The sequence below is a fragment of the Pteropus medius genome, unplaced genomic scaffold (assembly GCF_902729225.1).
Source record: "Pteropus medius unplaced genomic scaffold, Ma_sr-lr_union100, whole genome shotgun sequence".
NCBI lineage: Eukaryota > Metazoa > Chordata > Mammalia > Chiroptera > Pteropodidae > Pteropus > Pteropus medius.
This window is the reverse complement of record NW_024340849.1, coordinates 18688545-18715785: the sequence shown is the minus strand read 5'-3', so window position 1 is coordinate 18715785 and position 27241 is coordinate 18688545. Positions and strand designations below refer to the sequence as shown.

At 45.7% G+C, this 27241-nt stretch overlaps 2 long non-coding RNA genes across 2 annotated transcripts; one reads left to right on the top strand and one right to left on the bottom strand.

Moving 5' to 3' along the window:
* Positions 1–1142: 1142 nt before the first annotated feature.
* Positions 1143–9063, bottom strand: LOC120585533 (uncharacterized). The gene is made up of 2 exons (XR_005648400.1): positions 7701–9063; positions 1143–2175 (listed from the first exon to the last, which is right to left on the bottom strand). It is a non-coding gene; the product is annotated as an uncharacterized LOC120585533 (long non-coding RNA).
* A 3504-nt stretch (positions 9064–12567) lies between these two features.
* Positions 12568–17071, top strand: LOC120585535 (uncharacterized). The gene is made up of 3 exons (XR_005648406.1): positions 12568–13270; positions 14060–14097; positions 16950–17071. It is a non-coding gene; the product is annotated as an uncharacterized LOC120585535 (long non-coding RNA).
* Positions 17072–27241: the final 10170 nt, after the last annotated feature.

Sequence of the window (27241 nt, the reverse complement as noted above, 5' to 3'; positions counted from 1 at the left end):
GACCATTCTGGGGTGCAGCTTGAATAAGCTCTCTGGAAATTCTAACAGGCAGTGAAATTGGAAACAATGTCGACAATAGAAGTTTCTAAATGTTAAGATCAGAAAGAGTCCCAGGAAAGATAAATGCCCTTTTCTGAACTCCGGAGGTTTTAGCTCAGGAGTCCTCTTTATTATTAATATGCTTCATGTTGATGCTGATGCAGGTGGTCTGGACCAAACTTTGAGAAACACAGCTTTGGAGGAGGCTTCTCAAAATTTAATGTGCATATATGTCACCTGGGACCTTGTTAAGATGCAGCTCTGGTTCTGCATTTCCAACCAGTTCTGATGATGGCAGGGATACTGGTCTGGGGACCCAGTTTGAGCCATAAGGATATAGGGCCATGGTTCTCAAAGTGGGTTAGGGTTAGTGTTAAGGTTAGGGTTCCAGAACATGTGAGAAATGGGATGGTAGCTAGATGGGCACATGAAGGCAAGGAAGCGGGGCTTTATTTCATTTTTTTTTGACAAATGAGGCTTGAATGTGTTAAATGCAGGTAGAATAAAGAACTAGCCCAGGGGGCGGGGCTAAAGACATGGGAGAGAGGGGATATTTGATGTGTCAGTAGGTTGTAAAATCCAGGTGTTGGGAGTCAGCTAGACAGGAGGAGATGATGGACACAACTTCTACTGTGGCACAGAGAAGGAACAAAGGGTACAAACAAATATAAGAAGATTCGGTGACCAGGAAGGGGAAAGGGCAGCTTCTGATGGTTTCTATTTTCCTTTCCTTTTTTTTTTTTTTTAAGTAGGAGAGGGCCTCATATTTAGGGCATGGGATAGTCCAAATCAGAGGTGATGTTGTAGGGTTGATAGGGTTGGAGTATCTGGGCAACTGCCTTCATCCTGGCATGTATCCGATGCAGCCTATGCTATAGCTACTGTTTATCTCAAAAGATACTGGCCTCTAGCCCAGACTAATGAAATGATGCTCTCAGGCTACCAGCTCATGGTGGTAAAAATGTGGACACACATGACTACAGGTATGGTTCTGTAGCCCCGGGCCAGTGTAGTAACCCATCAACCATCATACTCCTGGGACTCTCCCAACAATACTTGTCTTAATCCATTTGGGCTGCTATATCAAAATGCCAGAGACTAGATAGCTTATAAACAACAGAAATTTATTTCTTATAGGCTGGAAGTTCAAAATCTGGGTGCCAGCACGTTTGGGTGAGGGCCTTCTTCTGGGTTGCAGATGTCTCATTATATCCTCACATGATGGAAGGGGCTAGGGAGCTCTGTGGAATCTCTTTTATAAGGGCACTAACCCCATTCATAAGGGCTCCACTCTCATGACTTAATTATCTCCCAAAGGCCTCTTCTACTAGTACTATCACCTTGGGGATTAGGCTCTAGCATATGAATTTTAGGCGACACACACATTCAAACCATAGCAATAACCTAAGCCTCTATCGCACTGTGTTGGCACCTTCAAAATAGTGGTTGTCACAGCCCACCATGGGTAATAATCACATGTGCCTATGTTTAATATCCTTCCTTGCAAGTTCCTGAAGAATAAGAAGTCTATGTTTTTGATCCTTGTATCCCTGTTCAGAATTGCTCTCTATATGAAACTAATCATTTTTTGGCTAAAATCCACAGTTGTGATATGATATTTTGGCTCAGCCACCACTCAGAGATGGTCTTCAGAAAGCCTTCATCCCCTCCTGTGGCACTGGCCTGCTTCGTATAAGAGAGTTTTAACATGGTGATGCCCAGGAATTTATAACCCACCCCTACCCCATTCCCGGCAGCCAGATCAGAGAGAATCCCAGATTTCAGCCCTTCACAGCTCAGCTGCCTCCCGACCAAAAGAGAGTTTCTGGGTGTTTGTAAAATCCCAAGTCCACAGCTTTCATTATCTGGCACACAATTCCCTGGTCTTCCCCCTCATTAATTCAGCATGGGGGAGTACTACAAAGAGATGGGCTGAATTCCAATCATGTCGTCCCTGGGGAAACAATAAGATGCCTGACTGGCTATTCAGGCTGTAATTGTTGCAAAGATAAAGACAGGCTGTGATCCTCTTCAGCGATGACCTTCTGAGAGGCATGGAGTACAGCCCAGGGACAGCTTGGTTTGCTCACGTCAGAAGCCAGGAAAACATTTCCGTCTTTGAAGCCTCCCCTGGCTCTGGTGTGGGGCAAGAGAGCGAGTGAGACAAGGTAGCAGATGGTGCTGCCAGGGCCCCACATCCACACACACCCCGCACCCCATGTCCCGTAGGCCCGTGTGGTCTGACTTAGCAGCTCTCCGGAGTGGGGGAGAGTCCAGCCAGTTTGCAATAAAAAAAAATCCATCCTTTACCTTAGGACAGCATGTGGCAGCTTCTAAGGCACCTGCTCATTTTAATCTCATTTGACCTTCAAAACTAACCTGTGAGGGGCTAGGACAAGTATTCTTATACCCATTTTATAGAAGAGAAAACTGAGACCCAAGTAGTGAAGGGTCTGTGAACCTTAAGTTGCAGAACCACTCAGGTCTTCTGATTCCTAGTTCACAGCTCTTTCCTGTGAAAGCTCACTGCTTCTCCTTTTTAGAGAGTGGTTATTGCATTGAAAGTTAGAAACATATTCCGAAGATGCTGTAATTTCTTCATTTCCTCAAATCCACTTGGCAGCAATGCATCAGAAAGGGTCTCCTCGACTTCAAGATGTAAGTAGCACTTCCTAGAGCAAGCTCTGACAAAGATGCAAAGCACTTTCTCACTGCCTGATCAGAACCGGAAGGTGAAAATGCTGCCTTGGATGCCTGGGCTGTGCTGCAGGGTGGCAGATGCAGGTGATCTGAGAATACATTCCACTGCAGAAGAAGGACCCAGGGCACAAAACCCCTCACTGTTCAAACAGATAATCGGAACTTCCTTCAGGGTCACATTGAAATGGCAGATTTCAGTGTATATAATTTAGAAAATATGAAAATCACTTTATTGTTGCAGTGTACAATTAATTTAATCAACCAGTAAATATTTTAGGAGCAATACCTGTTTGTCTAGGCCAATGCTAAGCACAATAAGAGAGGCAAATGCATAAGAAACATGAGCCCTATGCAAAGCTAAGGAGAGCAGAGCCCTGTGATACATCCTCCTCTCTGCTTTCCTGCCTGAGACTTCAAGACCAAAGAGAAGAAAGAATAAAGTTCTTTTATAATCTCTGCTCTATCCACCAACTGAGACTCAAAATCAGCCTTCATGAATTAGCATCTTCATAATGCTAAGGGAAGACATAGTTTCCTTCAACGATTTTGCTGTAGACCAAGGAGAAGGATGCCCAGGATGAACATTCAGGAGACTGCCTTTTCTCTCTATAGATTGGGTCTGCTGTGGCCCTGGATTACCTTGAGAAGTTGGTTACAGCACAGAGTAGAACTAGAGGCTGTCCAGGCCAGAGCAGATTCTTTGAGCAGGTCCTTGAGAGAATGGTCCCAGGAAGTCTTAAGACCACCTCATGGACCTTTGGGTTACCTTCAGGGAAGGCCTAGACTGGTCTGGTCCAAACTGCCACTTTCCGTTGGAGCCACGTATATGACCTCACATGAATTTGACTATCTCATGACTGTGGTCATCCTGACTCCTCAATTGAATGGGAAATGAGGTCAGGGCAGGGAGTTAGGCAGCTGGTTTCCCAGAGCCACAACCTCCCATCTCTCAGCCCTTCAGTCTCCACAGAAGCCCTTCCTCCCTCTGAGGTGCTTAACATCCTTCCAGGCTCCTCCCGTCAAACCCAATTTCAAGAAAAGATCTAGAAATTAAGCAGGATCTGAGCCATCTGGAGCTCGGAATCCAGTCAAGAATGACTCCTTGACTTTCTAGGTGAGAAGACTGAGATTACTGCAGCACTTAAGGTGTGTCCCCCCTGCCTCTGCAACTCACACCTAGAGAGACCAGAACCATTTAGGCATTATTAGTAAGGAGGGAAGGTCATTTATGAGTTGTCAGATTCTTTCACTTACAGCCCTCGTTTAAGACATTTCGTGACCCAGTAGGGACAAGCTTTAGCACACAGTTGGCACCCACAAAGACCAGTGCCGAGAACAAATGAGTCTACATACACTCCAAGTCTATATACCTGTTGTGGACATGCTTGAACTTGCACTTGAACATTTATTCACAAGGTATTGGCCCTGGGTTAATAAGCAGAGCAACCACAGAGCCCTTTGCTCTTTTGCCCCTTTTTTTTACCCTCAGTCACACCAGCGTCGCCAGATGCTTTGAGGCTCCAATGCCAGGACAATCACTATTCACTCTGCTTGTCTCTCCCCAGGTAGGCAGTGTCTGGGAGCAGGAGCCTTCATCCATTGTCTCGCTCACACAAACTGGTTCAAAACACATCTATGGAGCACCTATTTTGTGCCAGGCACTGGGAGAGGTGCTAGGGAGCCAAAGACTCACAGGCATAATTCCTGTGCTGCTTGCAGTCTAATAGGGAAAACACCTACGTGTCTCAGCAGGGATGCTGACAGGTCAGGGAAGCAGATGTCTACACGGATAATTTCAGTAAGATATGGAGAGTGAAAGGATAGAGATACATATAAAATTTGTCTTAACTCTTCTCTACCCTTGTTCCCCTTTTGCTTCATTTTATTATCTTTTGTTCTTTATAGCAAAGTTTTGGGCAACTATTATCTACACTAATCTTCAACTCCACTGAAATGGCTCTACAATCGTCAGCAACCTCATGACTGACAATTTAACTGTCCCCCTTCATCTCATAACTCCACACGTTATCTGGTCCCTTGGCTGTTCCTCCTTTCTTGGTCTCCCTGACCCTACTTTCCTGTCTCTCGGGCCACTGGCTCCTTAAGGGTTCTATTTCTGGCTCTCTCTTTTTCACGCTCTCCCCAGGGCCGCCTTCCCCACATCCAGCTTTAATTTCCACCTCCATGATGATTTTAACCTATTTGCCGAGTGCCTCCAACGTCTCATGCTAAGCATCTTACATATATTCTCTTTAGTCCTCCCCACTTTCATCAGACGGGACTCAGATTTCTTTCTTAAAACAGAGGAAAGCAACCTGCAAATAGCTTGTACATCAAGTCTTCCTCAATTTTCCACAACTAGCCAGAAGCAAAGCCAGAATTCAAACTCAGCTGGGCTCTTAAACACCTTTTCTAAGCCACCAGGTTATACCACCTCCAACATTGGGGTCTCTTCTCCTAATCTCTCTCCCTGACTGCAGACCCCTATGACCAACTTTCCATTTGTCAGGTCCACCCATGGACACCTCAAACTGACTATGTCCAGAACAGAACTTGTCCTCTTACCCCTCAGACTGTTGCCCTCTCTTGGTTTCCTGTCTTGGTTCCCATGGGACCACCATGTACCCAGACTATCTACTCCAGACGCTGGGTTGTCTCATCCCAGACTTCCCTCTCCCTCACTGCCTCCTTTCTCTCCCATCCTCCCTGCCTTTGTCTCACTCCTCAGCAGTTCTGATGTCTTTCTGTTCTCCCCTTCCAGTTCATCCCTCCAGTCCATCCCTCCTCCACACTGTGGCCCTCTCCTAAAACACAACTCTGACCACGTTACCCTCTTACCAAAATCCCTCCTGGTTGCCTAGTGCCCTCAAATCAACCTCCCAGCTCTTCAGCTTGGAAGATAAAGCCTTTTAGGATCCAGCCACCTCAGCTACTCATGGTCCCAGGTGTTAAACAAAAAGTTCTCACGTCCACAGCTGAAAGTCTTTTTGAAAGAAAGAGTTTATTAGGCCATTGCTAGCAAAAAAAGACCAGTCTTGGCGCATGGGGTCTAAACCACCAGCAAAAAGAAAAAAAAGGGAGAGAGAGAGAGAGAGAGAGAGAGAGAGAGAGAGAGAAATAAATAAATAAATAAACCACCAGCAACTTGGCTAGGTAGGAAAGGCAACATGTCTATTGTCTCAGAGTTTGTAAGCATTTTTATACATCAAGTAGGGGGAAAGAGGAAAAAGACATGAGCGCTCTGAAAAAAAATTATATTAGCTATAGACAAAAGGGTAGGAGAAAGTGAAGCATGGCCAGCTCTGAGATAGGCATAGTCTGCAAAAAAAAAAAAAAAAAAAAAAAAAAAGTCCATTCGTATGAATTGGCTGTGGGCTGTAGTCTGGAAAGTCCACATGGAACAAGAAACAGAGGCTCTTGGTTCATTGGTGCCTGGCTAAAATAATCTAGAAAAATAGCCAACTGGAAATCAATCCCAAGGTCAAACAGCAACCACAGGAATGTGAGCAGTCTTTTGTTAGCTGGCCTGCAGCCATTAACAGATTAACAGTTCTGTCTCTTTTTCTCACTTTCAGGTTGCTATAATTTAATTTAGAACATCTCAGAATTTTCTCCTTGTCACAGGAAAGCCCCAAATGCTTTCCTACCACATGACTTTGTACATACTTTTCCCTCCACCTGTAACACTTATGAGATAAACCTCTACTCATCCTTCATGTAGGATGTTCAACTGTCACCTTTTCCAGGAAGCCTTCCCCTATTCATCCCCCCACTCCTTCCAAGGCACATTTCTGCACCCCCTGCTCGATCTTCCAAGAGCATCCGATGCATCTCTCTGTTCACCACTGGTTGGTAACCGTTCACTTGACTGTATGCCCCTGCACCCCCAACTAGGCTGCACTTGCCTTTTTCCAGATGGGGCCTATTGGTCTTTACGCAGTGCTTGGCAAAGAGTTTCTTTAATAGACTTTTATTGATTGGCTGATTGATTAGTTAATTAAGTATAAAACAAGGTCTCCTGTGAAGGAACTGCAGTTCAGATGGGGAGGAAGTCCAATCATGGGTGAGGTGATGGAAGATACTTGTAACAAGAACAAGCATGTTTTTCTGACCGCAAAAGGCTGTAGAAATTTGGAGGAGGAAGATGTTGAGAGAGCTGGAGGGGCTGCAGGAGCAGGAGTTTTCCTGGATGAGAAGAGGATGAATCAATGCACAAACTTCGGCCATGGCTGCACCTATACCTGGTTGTTTTCCAGCAGCCCCAACATTTGAGCAAAGATTGGTGCCAATAAGCACCCAAGGTCCCTTCCACATCATTAGCATGTCTCTGGGCGAGGCCTGACTCTCACAGTCTGGAATGCAGACAAAGGGGATCTGTTCCAGTTATGCTAATTGCTGCCTCTCTCCCACAGAGGATGTGGCTGTGAGAGATGCTAGGAGGCAGCAGAACAGATGGGGGAATTCCTCAGCTCAAGAAGTCTGGCCTACACCCATGCAGGGGCCCCGCCAACCTTCCCCAGTGAAAGCTGGAGGCTGGGCAGTATGCATCTGCCCAGTAGGCTGTCTTTGAGAAATTATGATTTGAAGACCAGGCAGCTTCCTACCCAGGAACCCCAAAGCTTACAATTCTACTTTAGAAATAGTGCTTTCTTCTGGAAGCCAACTTTTAAATGCTAATGACCTTGGAAGAAATAACATGTTAAGTTCCTAACACCTTAGTGGCCTGGGGGCCTGGGAGGTCAGGTACCCTGAGCTATGGAGGGAACGCAGAGAGGACAGGAGGCCCTGGATCTCAAATCCATTACTGCCACAATTGTACCCTTATCCCATCCCCGACTGTTGCCCAGAAGCCCAGTCCTGAGCTGGCCGTTCCTTCCGCCACCATCCTGGGCTGAAGACCTATTTATCGTCAAGAACGCCCACCATCCCACTCCAATACCTCCTTCTCAAGGGCTTCCTACCTGCAAAACCAGAGACCCCTTGAGGCCTTCAGCTCCCCTTTTGGAGTGCCAGCCCATGCTGGGGATGCTATGCATCCAGCAGTGGTTTTCATGCATCAGAATCACCGGGAGTGCTTGTTAAAACAGATCGCTGGGCCCCACTCCAGGGATTCAGTAAGTCTGAGGTGGAGCCTGAAAATGTGCATCTCTAACAGATTTCCACTTCCTCCCTTCCATTCATTCCGGAACACACTGCTTTCCAGCTTGTCCATCTACCACTGTCACCGCAGGACCAAATGCCCATTTGTAGGGCCAATGTACATTTTCTAGGCAGAATCGATTCTCTTGACTTGACTTTTTCTTCTCGGTGAAAAAACTCCCAACACTTCTCTTAAATTCTGACACCACTCGTGTTCCTGGTTTTCTTAGGTCTCCATCGTCTCCTTCTCACCAGCCCCCTCTCTTTTTTTTAACCCGCTCTGTTTCCGTGTCCTGAGTGCTTCCTCTCCTTCTCTCTCCGTTTATACTCTCACCCTCAGCTATTTCATCTAGTTACATCACATGAAGCCACCACCTCTCTCCGTTCGCAGCTAGACAGCTTTCTTGAGCTCCACTTAGCTGTGTCTAGACACCCAAGTGAGCATGTAAGGCCGGCTCTCCCTTTCTTTCCCATCTCCTTTGCTCCAGCCCAGTGGCATGTTTAGTAGCTCTGTTCTCAAGTCAGAAACAGTGTTGTGGGTAAAGTGTGGGATGACTGGCGAGCCCATGAAAATTCCCCTTGAGCCCACATTTTCTCCCACCATCCTGGGAGAGCAGGTTTTGGAAGGAGAGAGGGAAAGAGGAGTTGGGGAGGTGGACAGAGACGTAGAGTGAGGCTTAAGACAGCGCATGTGGGAAATCCATCCCCGGGCAGTGGTTGACAATAGCAGTCAAGGTCTGAGCAAAGCGCCTTAGACAATGCCGGTGACCACAGGATCTGCAATAAATCTCACGCCATAAATCTCAGCCCTTGTATCTAGTTTCCTCTTCTGTTAAAAAGGGGATAATTTGCGAGATTAAATATGATAATAAGGTATCATTGTCTATTATATGATGGTTGTCATATAAAGGAAATACGATACATGTCAGTTTTCCTGTTTCCCACTTCCTCCTTCCTTACTCTTTCTCAAGGGAGATGATGTTCCTTTGACTCAGTGCCAAGGTTAAGACAAGTAATCTTCCTTGCTTTGTGGGGCAGATGTTTTTCTTGTTCTACGTTCCAGTTGAATACAGTCCTTTGGGGATGCAGCCTAGTGTCCTATCCTACTACCTGGGCAGCCTTCGACTTTGTTTCCATAATCCCCAATTAACAACCTTTTCCACCAATTTTCATCAGCCATCAGGCCTGACTGGGTAAGTGAGAATGAATGCTTCAATTATATTGCCTCCTTGGCAAAATAAATGGTAACTCATTTATTTCAGGAATTATTATTTTTTTTCCAGGAATTACTCACACCCAGGATAGCTCATGGGTGAGTAAGTCTTGACTGGTAAATTTGCAAGTTTTCAGCATAAGCCACATGGAGGTAATGCTCTTTCTTCTGTGACCTTATACTTATTTTAGGTAGAAAAAACAAAACTGAAACAAACAGGCAGTCTCATCTGCCCAGCCGTTTTGCCCAGGAGTACTAATCTAAGCCTGATTTTCAAAATCATTTTGCAGAGAAAGGCAGAACAGTTCAGGCAAACAGAAGCTCCAAGGAAAGTAAGATAATGGTTCAAGACTCTGGACTTGTCTTGAATGAGCCACTGGGTGATGGGTTTTCACATTGTCTCTGGCAGGTGAAGTTGGTTGGCAAATATATTCAACAGGAAGGAGAATAGCATTCAAGTTTCCAACACCAAAGAAAATATTTGTAATGGTTGATTTTCTGAAAATAAACAACAAAGTGCTAGAAAAGAGGTTCTATGGAATAATGGATGTCAACCAATCTAAGGTGATCGATCATCTGCTGTGGCTGAGTGAGCCAGCAAGGTGCTCGGCTGTGCAGACCCTCTCTGGGAGCAGAGCTGGCTTGCCTATTCCAGATTCTTGGCTTAGAGGGCTGCCTGTGGCCTTAAACAGGAGCATCACTGATTTGCATGGAACCACACTCAAATCCAGCAACTCCAAACTCAGGGAAGGGAATGTGGCATGAGAATCCCAGAGGAGCTTGTTCACACACACACACATACACACACACGCACACACACACACACACACTTTCTTACCACGTGTGGGTCTGACTCTGCAGGAGTTCAGTGGGGCGTTTGGACCTTGTTCTTTTATTGCTCATCCTTCCCCCCATGGATGGTCCTGAGGACATCGGGGCTCAGAAAGAGAAAATGTACCCAGGTGGTGGGGCTTTCTCTGACCTGGACACCTGCCTTGTGGACTAACAGTTTTGACATCAGTACATGTCCATACAATAGGTTGTGTAAAATTCCTCTTGAAGGGAGGGAGAGGACTTAGCTGAGAGCTGCATCAACCAGAGCCAGCCCATGGCAACTACTTTCTCTTTGGAGTCTGCTCTTTTCTCTGAGAAAGGCCTGGGTAAAAAAGGAACGAACCTGACAAACTCTGCTCATTAGCGCCGATGACGGGGCTGCATACACTGAAGAAGAATGCAGAAAAGGGTAGTAGGGCTGCAGGGGAGTGTAGGTGCTGTACAAGTGTAGGTACTGGAAGGAAAGGCAGAATTTAGACATGTAGATGAGGATGCGGAAGACCTTCCAGGAAGAAGAAATGAGAAAAAACTTGATGATTTGCAGCAAGCAGAGGGTGTTCTGGAGCAGTGGAGGGAGCTGGAGAAAATAAATGTTGGCTCTATGCTGCTTTGGTGGATGTGGCAGGCATAGGAGCCCACACTGGCCATTCCAAGCCTTGTCTGGGAATCGCTCCGGTAACCAAGAATGAGAAAGAGTGGCTTGCTGGGGCTGTACTCACTTCTTCCCATGCCCTACAAGCAGGCCCAGCTGGGCTGGAGTCCTCATCCAGACCACTGTTGTCTCGCTCCAGGCTCAGATGTAGCAAAAAAGGCTGGAAAGGCGAAGCTGTTCGATTTCCAGGGCTTTTTGAGTTAGCCAGGTGGAAGGCAGCCAGGGAAGCAGCAGCTGGTGACAGCCTGCCTGACTGCCTTAGATAGCAGGCAGCTACTTAGGGGAACAAATGGGCAGAAATGGGGGGTGGTAGGTCAGGGAACACGGGCCAGGGGAATTCTGAACAGGTCAGAGTCTAATTTGGTACAGTGCTTTATTGCCAATTTAAAGCTCGTCTTTCCTCCCAGGGTGGCTGCCACCCCTGCGGAAGAGGCCAGAGCTGCCCGCAGGAGAAATTTGCATTTAAAGACTCCAAGTGCCTGGCACCCTGAGTGGTCATCCCAGAGCTGGGAAGTCATGCCGAATATTCTTCTATTTCGCCTGTATCTGGACACCTGCTTGCCTGTGGGATAAAATCCCCAAATTCTTCTTACTTCTTCCAGTGTGGAGGAGGATCCTGGAGTGCGTAGGGTGGGAGATGGTGAGGTCTGGAAGGTGGCGATCATATGTTTTTGTTAACTGGGGCTGGAAAAAATCACAAGGGAATGGCAATCAATAGGGGACAGGGATATTAAAAAACTCAACTGGAACCTGGGAGGGAAAGTCATGTGGAACGTGACCCATGGAATGGGGCAAGAAACTGGGTTATGTTGAAGATCCAGAGGTGGGTTCTACAGAAGTGGTGGGTTGGCTTATTCCAGGCACATGATTCAGTTTGAAAGAAGGCTCCTCTTCGGGCGTCTCTCTTTGGGGTAGTTGTTTCTCAGTCTTTGACTTCACGTGGAGAGCTTTAGGAAATATTAATGCCTGATCACCAAGACTCCAGAGATGCCACTGTTGCAAATCCACAACTTCCTTTCCCATCTACCTCACCACCTCTGTGGCCATTGCCGCCCCCGAGGGAAAGGGATGGACAAGCTCCTCTTCTCGTCCTTGTACCACAGACCTCCTCGGGTTGGGCTCCTTGTGAGCCCTTCACCATTAAACCAACACACCTTAGTGGGCACCTGGGTGTGGGTGAAAACTTAGCCACACAACTTAAGGACTAGGCTGCTTTGGTGTTTGATTTCAGCTGTCCACAACTGTCCACGAGGAGAGGTAGCATATGGTACAATGTGTTCATGACATCAGGGTTCACTGGGACAATGACCTTTTTACAAGGAGATTTTTTTTTGTCAGCAGCATTAAAGGTAAAGCCTGTCTCAATCCTTTGGCTGCTGGTTGGGCTGGGACATTAGGTGTGGGTTAACCAACACCCTGAGCCCAAGAGTTGTGCGTGCATACACACACACACACACACACACACGCACACATGCATACCGCTGCCTGAGGCACATGAAGGTACATTCTGTGTATCCTGCAGCTAAGTGGATGGTCAAGTTGATGGCACTCAGGGAGCGCAGTGCGATTTTGCTATGGGCCTCAGGGGTTCCTCAGCTGGCAATGGGGAACTGAGGTCGATGTGACAAAGACCCTCTGTTATCTCTTTTAGTTTGACTGGAAGGAACAAAGAATGCTAGAGATCAATTATTCAAGAACATTCAGGTGCCTCCAGGCCTCCAGGTCATTCCGGGATCTGTTTCAAGACCCCCCGTAGATGCCTGAAACCTCAAAAAACACTAAACCCCATATATACTCTGTTTCTTCCTCTACATACACACCCGTGATAAAGTTTAACTTATAAATTAGGCGCAGTAAGAGATTAACAATAAACTAATAATAAAAGAACAATTAAAACAATATACCATAGTAAAAGTTATGTGAATGGCTTTGGGGCCATTATTAAGTAAAATAAGGGTTACTGGAACTCAAGCATTGCGAGACTATGACAGTTGATCTGATAACTGAGATGGCTACTAAGTGAGTAACAGGCAAGAAGTGTCCATAGCGTGGAGACACAGGACAAACGCATGACTCACATCCCAGGTGGGACAGGGCAGGATGCAAGAGATTTCATCATGGCTACTCAGAATGGCACGCAAGTTGAAACTTATAAATTGTTTATTTCTGGAGTTGTCCATTTAATATTTTCGGACTTTGGTTGATTTCAAGTAACTGAAACCTCAGAAAGCGAAACCACAGAGAAGGGGCAACTACTGTAAACAATGCTTTTGCATTGGCTGGCTGACTTTCGTAAGAGTGGATGGTCATTGAGCGCGGAGTATAACAGCTCAGACACCAGCAAGCTGGTGGAAGCCTTGTTAGACGATGGGGTGTGTCTTCTCGCCTGCCCCACACCTTCTCTGTAAACAGGATGGGTGGATCCGCCTTCCACCTCCCTGGGTGGAAGCAGCGTGAATCTTTGCCAAGCTGAGGAGCCAAAGTAAAGAAGGGCATAATTTCTGGAGGCTCTGTGTTTGGTGGGCCCTTCTAATGGGTTCTAGAAAGCTCCTGGGGAAACTTGATCTTCGTGCTCACACAGCTTAAGCATACTTTTCTTGCACGTCTAGGGACCACGGTGGTATCTTAGAGAAGCTGGGAAGACATGTGGGGTATGTCCGGGCTGGGTCGCCAGTGGCCTGGATTTAGTCTGGGTAAGTCTGAGTTTGCATTTTCTTCCGTGGAGGTTTGTTTTTCCTTTTTCTTTTTTTCCCGAGACCGTGGGGGCAGGGGAGACCCAGAAAGTAGCAAAAACCAGTAAGTCCCAGACACCAAAGCTATGGGCACGATCCCCAAGTGAAATGAGGCAGCCCTCTCTTTCCCAGTCAGTGGCTCATGTGGACGGTATGAGCCAGCTCCCTTGGCCAGCCTAATTTCACTGTGGTTCATGTTACCCACATTGTGCCCTGCGTCTGGGCTGGAGCTGGACTGTGAGAACAGTCAGCACCCGTTACTGGGCCTGGGCCTGGAAAAAACCATACTGTGGCCAGATGTACATAAACAACCAGTTATTTCTGGGCTGGGGACAGTTTTCCACTCACCTGGCTCCAGATTTCTAGGGCCAGGATCTGTCTGTGTTTATGTCTTGATCCTGTGAGTGAAGTCTCCTTCCAGGGGTGGCCTGTCCTTGGGGACAAGGATCTGTGGCGAATTACTCTCCGCCTACTTCCCTGAGCTCTGCAGACCATTCCAGCCCTTCAAGAGAGGAGGCTAGGACCTGTGCCCCTGGGTTAGCGCAGTGCTGGGTGGGGGCCAATACTATGTGCTCAGTGGATGAGGGCCTTGTGGTGTGATTTGAAGGGAGGAAAGGCCTCCGGTGGCCCAAATCCATCTATCTACTCTCCCCTATGTTGCTCAAATTCTACCAAAGGTGTGACTCAGATAAAAAAAAAATGTACAATAATAATAATGACGATGTTTCTTGTCTGAATTGTGCTTTCCAGGTTTCACTACCTTATTCAGTCTCCATGTCAGCTTCACAGTAGGTGGGCCAGGAATTATTTCTACTGTTTCACAGATCGGGACACTGGGAGGGTCAAGCAGAGAAAGCAGGCTCTGGTGGGGGGTCAGGTGGCCTGGGTCCCATCCTCATTCTGTCACTGTTGCTGTTGACGAGAACAAATGACTCTTTCTCTGAACTTAGTTTCTTGATTTGAGTCTATTTTGTAGTTTATAAGATTCTCTTCATTTAAATATGACACAGTTAAAGGCAAACCTTTATGGAAGGGTCTCCAAGGTAAGGTACTAAGTACAAAGAGTAACATGTGGATTATGGCTATAATCTGCTGCTATTTGAGGCTTTAAAAAATTGGTATATATCACTCGTATGTCTGATCATGCATCACCATTGCTGGGACAATATGCAGAGCATGTTATTGGCAGGGGTTGGGGAAGAGATGGAGGTGGAGGGTGGCAGGAGGGAGGAAGTTGGGGGGTGGGTGGGAGGCTGACTTTTCTCTATATTCCTTTCTATCTTTTAATTTTCTACGACGTATAAACAAAATAAAAAAATACTTTATGTTGGAAGGCTTAAGGTTTTCTTTCGGAGTCGTTGGGATGATGTAAATGATATGAGATGCTTTATGTGCATAAAAGGATTATTATTGTCCAAGGAGGTCCCTTAAAGACTATTATCAACCATTAGACTTGACAACATCATGCACTGGGAAAATTATGAGCTTAGACATGAGTGAAATTTGGCTTCTGTTTTCTCATCTGAAAATTTGGAGGAGAGAGAAGGAATAAAAGCTCTTATGAGTTGTGATAAATAAAAAGCAAACACGAAACAGCAGGTGTGTGGGGCATGCCCGTCTCCCTTTCCATGACCTGAGTCAGCCGGGCTCTAGGGAAGTAGAAAACTGACTGGTTTTCAAGTAAGTTTTGACAGCAAAGAAGGTCTGTGGGACAGCACTATCCACTAGAAATGTAATGGAAGTCACATATGTAATTTAGATTTTCTAGTGGCCATATTAAAAAAAGGCACAAAGAAACAGGTGACATTAATTTAAATGAACCCAATACATATATAATATAATTTTACCATGTAATCAATATAAAATTATTTCTGGGATTTTTACATTTATTTTCACATTGAGGCTTTGAAATCCAGTGTGTAGTTTACACTTATATATAGCACATCTTATTTCAGACCGGCGTCATGTCAAATGGTACATAGCCACCTGGGCTAACAGCTGCCTTATTGGAGAAAGCAGTTGAAAGGCGTGGGCTCTTTGCCAGGGGTGACACAGTGGAAGCTTCCAAATCACCCAGGGACCTGGGGCTGGAGCTTAAAGGAGGAAGGTGATGGAAGTAAGACCAGATTTTCCTAATCCAGGCTGTGATTAGGTAACCAAGGCACAGACATGCTTGAGTAAATAAAGAAGGAGCAAATAAAAAAACAAAGGGCTGTATGCTCTGGCCTGAGGGGCTCTCCTCCCATCGCCCTTAGAAAGGTCAAGTGATTTCCCTACTGTGACTAAGTGGAAAAGACAACCGGACAGGAGGTGAGCACGGGAGACAGGGAAAGGACTGGGCACTGCCTCTTCGTGTGACTTCCTGTTGCCTGCTCTTCTGGCCTCTCTTCCCCTTTGTCTGTTCCAGCCCTAAGTGTCGGTTCTCCTCTGGTCTTGTTCTGAGCCTTCTTTTCTCCCCACACTATACATCATTCTCTTTTCATGGTGTCAGATCCTTTTTTTCCAGCCCCGATAGCTCTCCTGAGCTCAAGTTTACTGCATTGAGTCCAGTCTTCTTTACATCTCCACTTGGGTCTCCCATCTCCTTCCCCACACTTGCTCCTCCTCCTGTATGCTCTCGTTCAGTTGCCCGAGTTGGAAACTGGAGAATGAAATGTGACTCCTTAACTTTCTCCCACTTCCAAGTCACTACCAAGCCTTGGCAGTTTTATCTCCCGAATATCTATTGAATGTCCAGAGAGACTTCTCACTGAATTGCTGCAACACCATCTTCATTTGTTCTTCTATGTCTAATTCTGCCCATACACAATCCATTCTCCATCCTGCTCTCAGCATATCTCTCTAAAGTGTAAATTCTATCCTGTAACTTTTTTTTTTTTTTTTTTTGCCTAAGACACCTCTATTTCTTGCCAATATCCCTGGATAAAGATGAGAGTCTGCGTGCGTCCCCTGCCTACCTCTGAGATCTTGTCTTTCTCCACTTCCACCCTTGCCCTCTGTAGTGGGTTGAATAGTGACTGCCAAGTTCATGTCTACCTGGAACCTCAGAATGTAACTTTATTTAGAGATAGGGTCTTCGTAGACATAATTAGTTAAAGATCGAGATGAGTTCATTCTGAATTGGGTGGACCCTAAATCCAATGACAAGTGTCCTTATAAGAAAAGGAGAAGACACAGAAAACATATAGAGAAGAAGGCCATGTGAAGACAGAGGCAGAGATTAGAGCTATGTAGTTACGAACACCAAGGATTGCTGGAAGCCACCAGAAACCAGGAAGAAGCAAGGCGGGATTCTTCCCTAGAGCCTTCCAGGGGAGTGTGGAATTTTGACTTGTAGCCGGAGGAACTGTGAGAGGATAAACTTCCGTTGTTTTAGTACACTAAGTTGTGGTAGTTGGTTTTGGCGGCCCTCGGAACCCAGCACACTTGTTCTGTGTCAGATGGAATGAGCTACTTGCATTTCTTTGTGCTCACTTCCTTTAGTGCTCCCACTGCCCTGCCTTCTTTCCCCTTCATCCTGACTCGTGGAAGCCTCTTAATGTGTGTTCCCAACGGGCTTAAGTGTGTCTCTTCTGTGTTTCCAGAGCACCTGGCTCTCTGCGTACTAATTGCCTCTCAATTTGCTTGAATCCCCCACTAGACTGGGAGCCTTGTGAAGACACAACCATTATCTCTCCATGCTCAGACAATGCCTAGCTGGCGGCGGATCTTAAGAAACCATTTGTGGAGTGACTGAATGTAGCTCCTCTGCCGGGCCTTATTCTTTATGGGTACTATTTATAGTTATCCTTGCAAAAGCCTTGTAAGTAATATATTATTATTATTATTATTATTATTATTATTATTATTATTATTTATTATATATATTATATATTATATTATATATATTATATTATATATTATATATTATATTATATATATTATATATATTATATATGTTATTTATTATTATATATTACAGAAACCAAGATTAAAGAGGGCTGACCAGAGAGGGAGAAAGTTAGAGTTATTAATAGGCCTTGTAGTCAACAGGAGTTTGGAAACTTATTTTTGGGCTCCACGCAGCCTGGCTGTCAAAGCTGTATTTTTCATTATACAAAGTCCAAAAGTCAGACTTTGCTGAGAAACGTGCTTATGACATCAAGTGGGAAACAGTGCTGCTCATTGTTGCGGGGCAGAGTAAAGCTGCAGAAGGAGCTCCAACCCAGAAGTCCAAACACTAGGAAAGGTGTGTGGGAGGTGCTTAGCATCTGTCACCATTATGCTCCTGTTTGCCACAGAGGTTAGAGTTTGAAGTTTAGAGGACTTATGGTAGTCCAGCCTTCCCTACCAGTCAGCTTCGTGAGCTGGGGAGAGTCCTTTTATTTCTCAGGCAGTTGCCCAGCCTTCCTCACCACCTCTGGACCAATTGAAACTGAATTTCTAGGGGAGGGTGCCCATTTGTGTTTTTAAAGTCCCCCTAGGAGATTCTGGTGCTCAGGAAGCTTAGAACCAACGGAAGAATGGGGGAACCTGGAGATTGTGGACCCTTTTATAGGAGGGGGACCTCCAAGGGGAGAAGCTGCAGAAGATAAAGGCAAACATGACTGAGTCATAGCTGTGTTCTGGGTGCAGTCAGGATTCCCAGAGACTTGCCTGCTGGGTGAATCTTCTTACCTACCAAGCTTACTTCCCGCTCCTGCCCCAGTCAGATGCCCTTCTCCAACTGCACCAAGCCCTCGTGTTGACCCCAGGGACCCCTTACTGGCTGCTGGGCCCCGATTTTTGTCGTCTACTCGCTTGTCTCTCCCATATGAGGCCTGGGAAGCTCCATCTTCTTACACATCAATCCCTGATCATCCTGGAGGCAGAACTCCTTCAGCATGAGTTGACACCAACCCTCAGTAGGGCCCTTGTTCTAACCGTTCCATCCACGTGCACTCTGACTCGCGTGCATGTCTCCTGCCTAGAGAGCTAGTTGGGGCAGAGTCCTGTGGTGCAAAGAGCATGGGTTTTGGAGGCCTCACACCCTCAAGCAAATTGTCACTCATTAGCAATGTAACTCTGCACAAATGATTAACATCGAGGCCCAGCCTCTGTCTCCTTGTCCCTAAAATGGGAATAATATTATCTTCCTCTTAGGGTTGTTGTGCAGGTAACATGAGGCAATGTGTAGCATGTCCTTGGCGTATATTAGGTGATCGATAAATTCATGTTGATTAACCAAGAAACTGGGTAATCATTGCCATAATTATAAGTAAGAGCAGGGAGTACCTTATTATTTTCTTTTTAAAAAACAGTCAGCCTCTGGGGTTTTATTGGTCTCATTTTGTAGATAAGGAAAATGAGGTTCAAACAAGTTATCGATTACTGAATGCACATCGGGGCTGCGCCGAGGACTGCTTTTCTTAGAGCTACTATTTTCTCCTTCATTGTTCCCTGAGTGGGTATGACTGGTGTAGTGAAATCTGTCACTGTTTTGGCTCTGTTCCAGGGCTGAGAGCACAGTACTGTGTTAGTCCTGGTTCAACAGCCTCCCTTTGGTATATCAAAAATTCAGGAAAACAAACAAACAAACAAACAGAAAACCAATGAATCACTGAAGTAGTAACTAGTAAAAGTTTATTGTGTACACACCAAAAAAGACGTTTGCAAACTGGGAGTAGTCAAACCAGAACATGAGCCAACGAGGCTCAGAAGTTTATTGTTATTAAGCAGCTTATCCACTGTGGAGGCAGTGGCTGGTTACAATATTAGAATATTTTTTTAAATCAAAGAGAATTGGCCAGTGATTAACTCACAACGATACTAGGGGATGATTTAAGTTTTACCTTTTATTTTCAGAGGCAAAGGAAGAAGTGAACCGGGTCAAGTTAACCTCTTTTGTCTTGCAAAATAAGTGAAATTAAGTTTTGCTTGTATGACTTAACTGCTTTTGTCTGCTCTGGGAATTTTCAAGCCTGGTCTTCATTTGTTTTTGATTTTAACAGATGTCTTTTTGACAGAACTCAAGCTTGGAGAGTTTGGCTGGTGCTTCCAGCTGAAGGGCTGTTCGTGATTGGCTGCTGGCTCTGGTCCTTTGCAAAGGTCCTGGGCTGTGTCATCATATGTTGTCGTGTTCTCCTGTGTTATTGCATGTGCAACGGTGGGTCCGGGTACACACTCTCTGCCACCTTTTACTTCTTGGTCCTTTCTGTGCCGTGGGCTGCTGGTGTGGTCTGGAATCAGCAGGGTCTGATTTAATTTGTTTTGTAGCTGTGCATCTTGTCTTAGGGCAAGGGTGGAACTGGAGAAGGGAAGACTGGAGGAGGGAAGAAGAGAAGGGGGAATGATGGTGTTGGGACCTTCCTGGAAAGGTACTGAGGAGACAGGATCTTCTTGTGCTTTTCCTCCAACTGGCCTGAGGCCACATTGATGGGAGGCCAACCTGGAGGATTCAACTCTGAGTCAGCAGAATTTAGCAAGTTTACTGCTGGGCTTCGGGGGCAGAAGACAGGGCTGGTGCTGGGCTCTTGGCCTCCCTTCCTTGCAGGCCATGAGGAGAAGTTTGTGGAGCTGACAAACTGCCATGTCCAGGTTGGGACCTGGTTTCCTGGGCCAAGGGTGGGGAGCTGAGGAATTTTATGACACATTTTCAGCATTCATAGAACTGGATTCCTGGATTTTGGTCATAGCTGCAGAAATGATCTCACACGTTTTTTTTTTTCCCCCTTGAAGTTTTATTTAGAACATAAAAGATTATTCTACCTTCATAACCAATGTTGCCAACCTCTTTTTTTCTCTCCATACCCTGGCTGTGTCACATGATACAGGATGTTAGCTCTGAGTTGGGGGGTGTCTCCTAATAGTTCAACTCACACAACTCTCAGTTGAGGGGTGCAGAGCTCAGGGGCTCCCGGGTCCTTTTCCATGCTGCCAGTCTCTCTGCTCTCAGGAGAGAGCAGCCTCTTTGGGGGAGAGATCCTGGAGGAAGCTATACATACTGGAAGCTAAGAAAGGGGGAAATGCAGCCAGTCCTGGGCTTGAGGGAGAGCGGAAAGAAGGGAGAAGGCAAATGATGCTGAAGGGAGTGAACCGGGATCCAGTAATTTCTCCAAGGGCCCCTCCAGCCTGGAGCCGTGTCCCCGGTCCCCTTTCTGGAGTGTTGAGCTCAGGTCTCTTGAAAGTCAGACAGTTTGCTTCCTCTCTTCTGCCTTCTCCTTGCTCAGCTGGGCCACATCCCCAAGGAGACGCTGTGTGCCTGGAGCACCTACCTTCTGTGGCCAGCTCAGTCCCTCAGACAGCCCTCTGGTTGAAGTGAAGCTGGTGAGCCCCAAAGACCTGGGTAGGGCTTCTTTGAATGGGAAGGAGGAATACAAAGGGGTGAAGAGGAAAAGAAGGCAGTTTGATCTTGTGATTTAATTTATGTCTGGGAATAGCTCACGACTTGAGTCCAAAAAGGTCAGCGGTAACCTAGACATAAGACAGGTGACCATATAGCTGTCCACATGAGCAACCACTGTTTGAAGTGAGAGGAAAGCTGGTTATCAAGAGATGGAGCACAGAAACGTGCACTGAATTTTTTTGATTGGAGGGAAGAATCAAGGAGTGTGTGTTTGGGGGCCTCTGGGAGCATCCTCCATGGGCTCAGCTGGGATCATAGGAAGAGGACAAGTGTCACTGAATATGGTGGGAGTGTGGGCAGGGGCATGAAGCTTATAGAGGGCAGCTTCCCCATGCCCAAGTCTTGTTCTACAGATAAGGTAACTGATGGTAACCCCAGCCAGGCTGGGGTTCACCTGCAAGGAACCCTGGGTCCCCAGACTTCAGACAGAAAGAGAGGAAAAAGTATCTTCATCCAGGAGCCCATCTACATTCTAAAACGATTTGTTCATTTAAAAACCATATGGTACTTAAAACACTTTCACTTTCATTCTATTACCTCATCTTGTGTACAGTTTTTTGAGTGCTAGGGCTGCTCTTACGAGTCTGAGTCTCTGAGTCTCCGACGTGTCCAACGCGAGTGTTGGCTCAGAGCTGCATGAACGATCAGCTCCTGGTTTGCTACACTGCGCGTGCACGATGCCAGGGACCCCAGAGCTTTGAAATGACTCTTCAAAGTCTGAGAGCCAGACCACATACATCTCAATTACCTCTTCTTATCTCTTCCCATCCCAATTCTTTCTCCAGTGTTGTCTCTTACTCCTTTTCCCTTTTTGCATTTTTTATCGTGATGAAATATACATAACAAATATTTACCATTTTAACTGTTTTTAAGTGTAGTTCTGTGACATTATGAATATTCACATTGTTGTACAACCTTTGCCACCACCCATCTCTAGAAGTTATCTTCCTGAATGGAAACTCTATACCCATTAAACAACAACTCCCCATTCCCGCCTTTTTCCAGCCCCTGGTAACCACCATTCTACTTTCTGTCTCTATGAATTTGACCACTTGAAGTTACCTCAAACAAGTAGAATTAAACAGTATTTTCCTTTTGTGCCTCATTGACTCTTAGTCTTGGTTTTAGTTACATTTATACGGTCTTCGTCTCAGCCAGAAAATATCCATTGAGCAGCTGCTAAAATGACCACAGCCGATGTTCTCTGGGCACCCGCTTGAGCTGGCTGTGCAGCATAAGCTTCACACATGCATTATCCTCTAGTCCTCACAACCGCCTGGGTAGTAGGTCTTAGTATTATCCTCATTGCAGAGATGAGGAGCGTGAGGCCCAGAGATATGGCACGGCTGGGGATGATGGGCTGCAGGTGGAACCCAGGTGGTCTGAGCCCCCTCCCCACACATCCCTGGCCAGGACCTGGGTTCTGGGTATGAAGCTGAGCCTGCCCAGACCAGGGGCCTGCTTCACACATCCTGACTGTCCCATGGGACCTTGACTGACCTCACCAAAACTGCTCTTCTTGTGTGTTTCTGTGGGGACAACACCCCAGTCCCTTTGCCACTTCCGCGAGTCAGGAAAGGGGGAAATCCTTGAGCCCTTCCTCCAGTCAGCCATCTAGTTGCTTGGATATTATCTCTTCAGTTTCTTGCAAATTGGTTCTAACAAGACTCACTTCTTTCCTTTTGCCTGAATTATTGTGGTGGCCTCTGAACTGGTATTGCTGGCTACTGGTGGCCAATACCCTTCCAATTTAATGTTCTGATGAGGAAGCTGGGAGCAGCCAGGTCTGGAGTCCTCCAGCGGAGCCTTGTCCACACAGGCTTTGGGAGGAGTGTGGTCTCACGCCATCAGTCCTGTGCATTTGAAAGACCATTCTGGCTGCAGAGTGCATGCAATGATGAGTGGGGTGGAGTTTGGTGGAGTAGTCCAGTTAGCTTGTAATCCTCACCTTACAGTCGTCCAGCCAAGACACGACTTTGGCCTAAACAATGAGGATGGAGGGAGTGGGGTGACGGAGGTCCGAAATTTCATCGAAGAGATAGAACTTACTTATGTGGAGGGTGGGTGAGGATGAGAGAGAAGTGGAAAATGATTCATTCTTGACTTGGGTGTCCCAGTGAGGGTGGTGCTAATCGGAAAGGGGGACCTGAGCAGAGAAAGTCCATCTAGTATCAAAGGCCAGGACTTAGTAGTCCAGATTCATCCATACTGGACAAGGTGACATAGATACACAGAGGAATGTCCAGTCTGGGCCGCAGGGTTTCTATTTATTAGCCACATTGGATGGGGGTTTCCATCATTCATGAAGAGAAAAGAACTCTCTTTATAAATAACCTGTATCATTCACTGTGCCTAATTCTTATTATGGAGCATGGGTTAAATCATTCTCAGCAAACCTAGGTTAAAATTCCCTTTAGAGACTATTATTGGTTATTATTGCTATTTGTTGGAACACTGATCCAAACATGGCAGGCCAGATTTTGGAGCCACAGACAGGGCAAAATCAAGAGAGCACCACTTACAGAATTCTGTGTGAATGATGAGGCAGGCTGATGGGGAGTGCTGAGACTGTATTACAATTAGTTACAATCACTATTTCTTACAGGTCCGTCACCCTGCTAGTCTGTGACCCTCATGGCTTATTCGCCTTTGTCGCTCTGGCTTCCTCCTCACCTGAGCTCCACCAATATTTGCTGAGTGGATTCGTTGCAGAAAAAGGCCCTGTACTGACAATCTTAGCAAGGAAGAATAACTTGCCTTTAAGATTCTAGTATGAAGCTTGATTACCCAGTAGGACCTCATATCTGATCTGGGCTTCTGCCTTGAATTATAAATGTTGTCAAAATTAAACATATCTATGGAATATCTATGGAATGGTGTCAAAATTAAACGTATCTATGTCAATATCCTGCCACATATTGACAGGAGCCAATGCCTATAAAAAGCATAAAAGTTTCATTCATATGAGATAAAGAATAGAATTGACTCTAAAGTATAATATGGTTCTAATATGCACATTTGGTAATTATTTTTCTTGCTGTAAACATGCCTGACAAATTTGGTCTATCGCAAACTTTCCCCCCCACCATGTGAAGCCTCTCTTATATCTTAGCATCTCTCCCAGCTTAAGGAAATAAGTCAAAGTAGGGAAATTAGGTCAGAAACAAAGGGTGTGAGATGTTGGCTCAAAAGCAGGAGACTGTAAGAAGAGTGTGTTTTCTGCAGGTTTTTACTACCAGGAGTTACCACATTGGGCTGCTCATCTTCCTCCACTGAGGGGGCTAGAGAAGAGATGCTGGGCCAGGCTCCAATGGAGTCTGAGAGGTGGCACCTTTGTCCCTGAGGAGAGCTGCTTTAAAGAAGGGCAGGGGGAGCCTCAGTGTGTGGTCACACTGGGAGCCCAGATACACGAGCACTTTCATTTGGATGACTCATTAGCCCAGGTGGGGCTGGGGAAGAATGCAGCCAAGGCTCCCTTCTCACCTGAGGAATGTGTTTGCTCTGGGCTGACAGGTCTCCCCAGGAAAGACAGGCAAAGAGTCAATTACACAGGATTTTTTAAGAACATAAACAATCTCCCCTTTACACAAACATTCAAGCAAATCAAAGCCAGGGCTTCTCATTGTTCCCCTGGCCTGTACTCAAAGCAGCAGTTTGGACTTACCCTCTTCTTAGATTAATCTGGGATAAGTCCCCCGCCCCCACTTTTACTCTTACTCCCCCAGCATACTCTAGAATAAGAGCCTTGACACTATTGACATTAATTCTTTGTTGCAGGGGGCTGTCTGTGCACTATGAGATGTTGTCGGGAGCTAACTGTGCATTATGAGATGTTGAGCAGCACCTCTGGCTCCTACCCACTAGATGCTAGTAGCACTCTTGAGTTGTGATAACTACAAGTGTCTCCAGACATTGCCAAATGTCTGTTGGGGGACAAAACTCACCCCAATCGAGAACCCCTGATTTATGGTATAGATACCTAAAGCCTTGAGTGGCACGAGTCAAAGTTTCAGAGTTGAAACTAGTGGCCTGATTTTGATTAAAGATCAAATTCAAAATGAGAAAATGGCAAAAGGGTCTAGCAAATGGCATGTTGAATAGAGCATGATGAGACTAGTTCTACAGTGAACTGTGTGTTGCTTTTGGTACCCTTCTCCGGAGGTATAATCCAGCAGTGAGGCAGGCTGTGGCCCTGCTGGCCTCCTGTGCCGAGGGACCACCATGTGTCATGGCAAGAGGCACATTCATGTGTCCTCTACAGGCCCTGCTCATTGTCGACAATCTTCCATTTAATGGATCACGAGTCAAGAATTTGGGATTCTGGTTCCAACTTTGCCAGTTCCTCTCTCTGGGTCTCGCTTTTCTTATGTACAATGTGAGAGCTAGACAAGATAACTTCTAAGTCTACTTCCAGGTTTGACATTCTCTAGTTCTTCATAATGTCACTGTTTTTTTTTTTTTAAATGAGATATAATTAATATACATTATTATATTAGTTTCAGGTATACAAAATAATGTTTTGATATTTGTATATATACTACAAAATCATCACCATAATAAGTCTAGTTAACATCTGTCACTATATATGGTTACAGAAAGATTTTTCTTATGATGAGAAATTTTAATATTTACTCTTTTAGCAACTTCAAATATGCAATAAAGTATTATTAACTATAGTTGTCATATGGTACATTATATACCCACAACATTTATTTTATACCTTTTGCCTCCCTTTACCCATTTCACCCACCCCCTACCCTCCTGCCTCTGGCAACCACCGATCTGTTTTCTGTATCTATGAGCATGTTATTTTTTTTATAACACTTATAAGTGAGATCATATGGTATTTGTCTTTCTCTGACTTATTTCACTTGGCATAATGCCTTCAAAAGTCCATTCCTGCTGTTGCAAATAGCAATATTTTATTCTTTTTTATTGCTGAGTAATATTCAATTGTATATATGTACCATGTCTTCTTTATTTACTCACCCATTGATGGACACTTAAGTTGTTTCCGTATCTTGGCTATTGTAAATAATGCTGCAGTGAACATGGGGTTTCTATATTTTTTTCAAGTTAGTGCTTTTGTTTTCTCTGGATGAATATCGAGAAGTTGCTAGATCATAGATAGTTCAATTTTTAATTTTTTGAGGAACCTCTAAACTGGTTTCCATAGTGGCTGCACCAATTTACATTTTCGCCCACAGTACAGAAGGGTTCTCTTTTTTCTACATCCTTGCCAACACTTGTTATTTCTTGTCTTTTTGATAATGCTCATTATAACAGGTGTGAGGTAGTATCTCAATGTGGTTTTGATTTGCATTTCCCTTAGCGATGCTGAGCATCTTTTCACATACCTATTGACCATTGTCCACAGTTCTTAAACAGCCTTCGACATGCATTTATTGTGGGAGTGCAGAAAACAGTACAGGCAGATGGTGTTCTCTAAGAATTTACAGTCTGGGTGCATACGCTGTTAAGGATTTGGGGCCAGACTTCAGGAATCTGGAGTAGGCAATGATTTTCTCGATATGACACTAAACGCACAAGTGACAAAAGTAAAAATGGGTATATTGGACATCATTAAAACTAAAACCTTGAACTAGGGGAAAAATGGTGTTGACAATAGAGGGCTCTGTTCATCCCTCTGGCGACCAAATCAAAGTTCTGACAGAAACAGGGAGCAAACGGAAAGGAAAAATCACCTGAGATCTAGAGGTACAAGACATAGAACTAGGGAGAAATCTAAGAATTCACTCTTCAACAGCAGAAGGTAGGAAGAGGCGGAGATGTGAGGCTGCCCGGTCCTGGGCGGCTGAGTGCGACGGAGGCTGCAGCGGCAGCAGCAGCAGACACCTCTTAAAGGGACCAAGTCCATGAGCGGACTTTAGCAGTGACGGACCTTCACAGTGATGGACCTTCGCGGTGACTGACCTGCTGGCTCTGAGCACCAGTGCCAGTTTGGCTGTGCAGCGGGCACCATGGACTTACAGGGGGACACTGAGTTGTCAGAGTGAGAGCTTAGGTGAGACTCTCTCTGTACAAATGTGCCCATGGTATCCATTGTTCTCTTTTGAGCCTTCCCCGCTTACCAGTGCACAGACACAGCACCGCCATAGCCGAGATGTCATCAAACTGGATAGCAGAGGTTGCTCTGCCCAGAGGATTCCCTGAAATTCTGCCTCTCCCAGCTTGCGGCCCCACCCAAGCCACATCCATTTGTGTCCTCTGCGACTCAGGTGCTCCTTGCTGAGCAGCGCCTAGGCTTACACTGGAGGCAGCTGGCCTTAGTTTTTGGTGTGGCTTTTTGAGGCAACTATAAGCACAGCATCTGTAGATTGCTTGCTGAATCTTGACAGGTGGCTCTTGAGGGGCACAGGATGGGGCTAACTTTGGCCTGCAGCTGAACCCCTCTCAGGACTATGCCACTGGATACCTACTTCACAAATCCATACTAATAAGACCGGAAGACTTAGGAGCTTTGCTTAGTACATAGACACAGACACAGAAAGGCAACCAAAATGGAAAGACAAAGAAGCAGAAACCATATGAGAGAACAGAACAGAGAT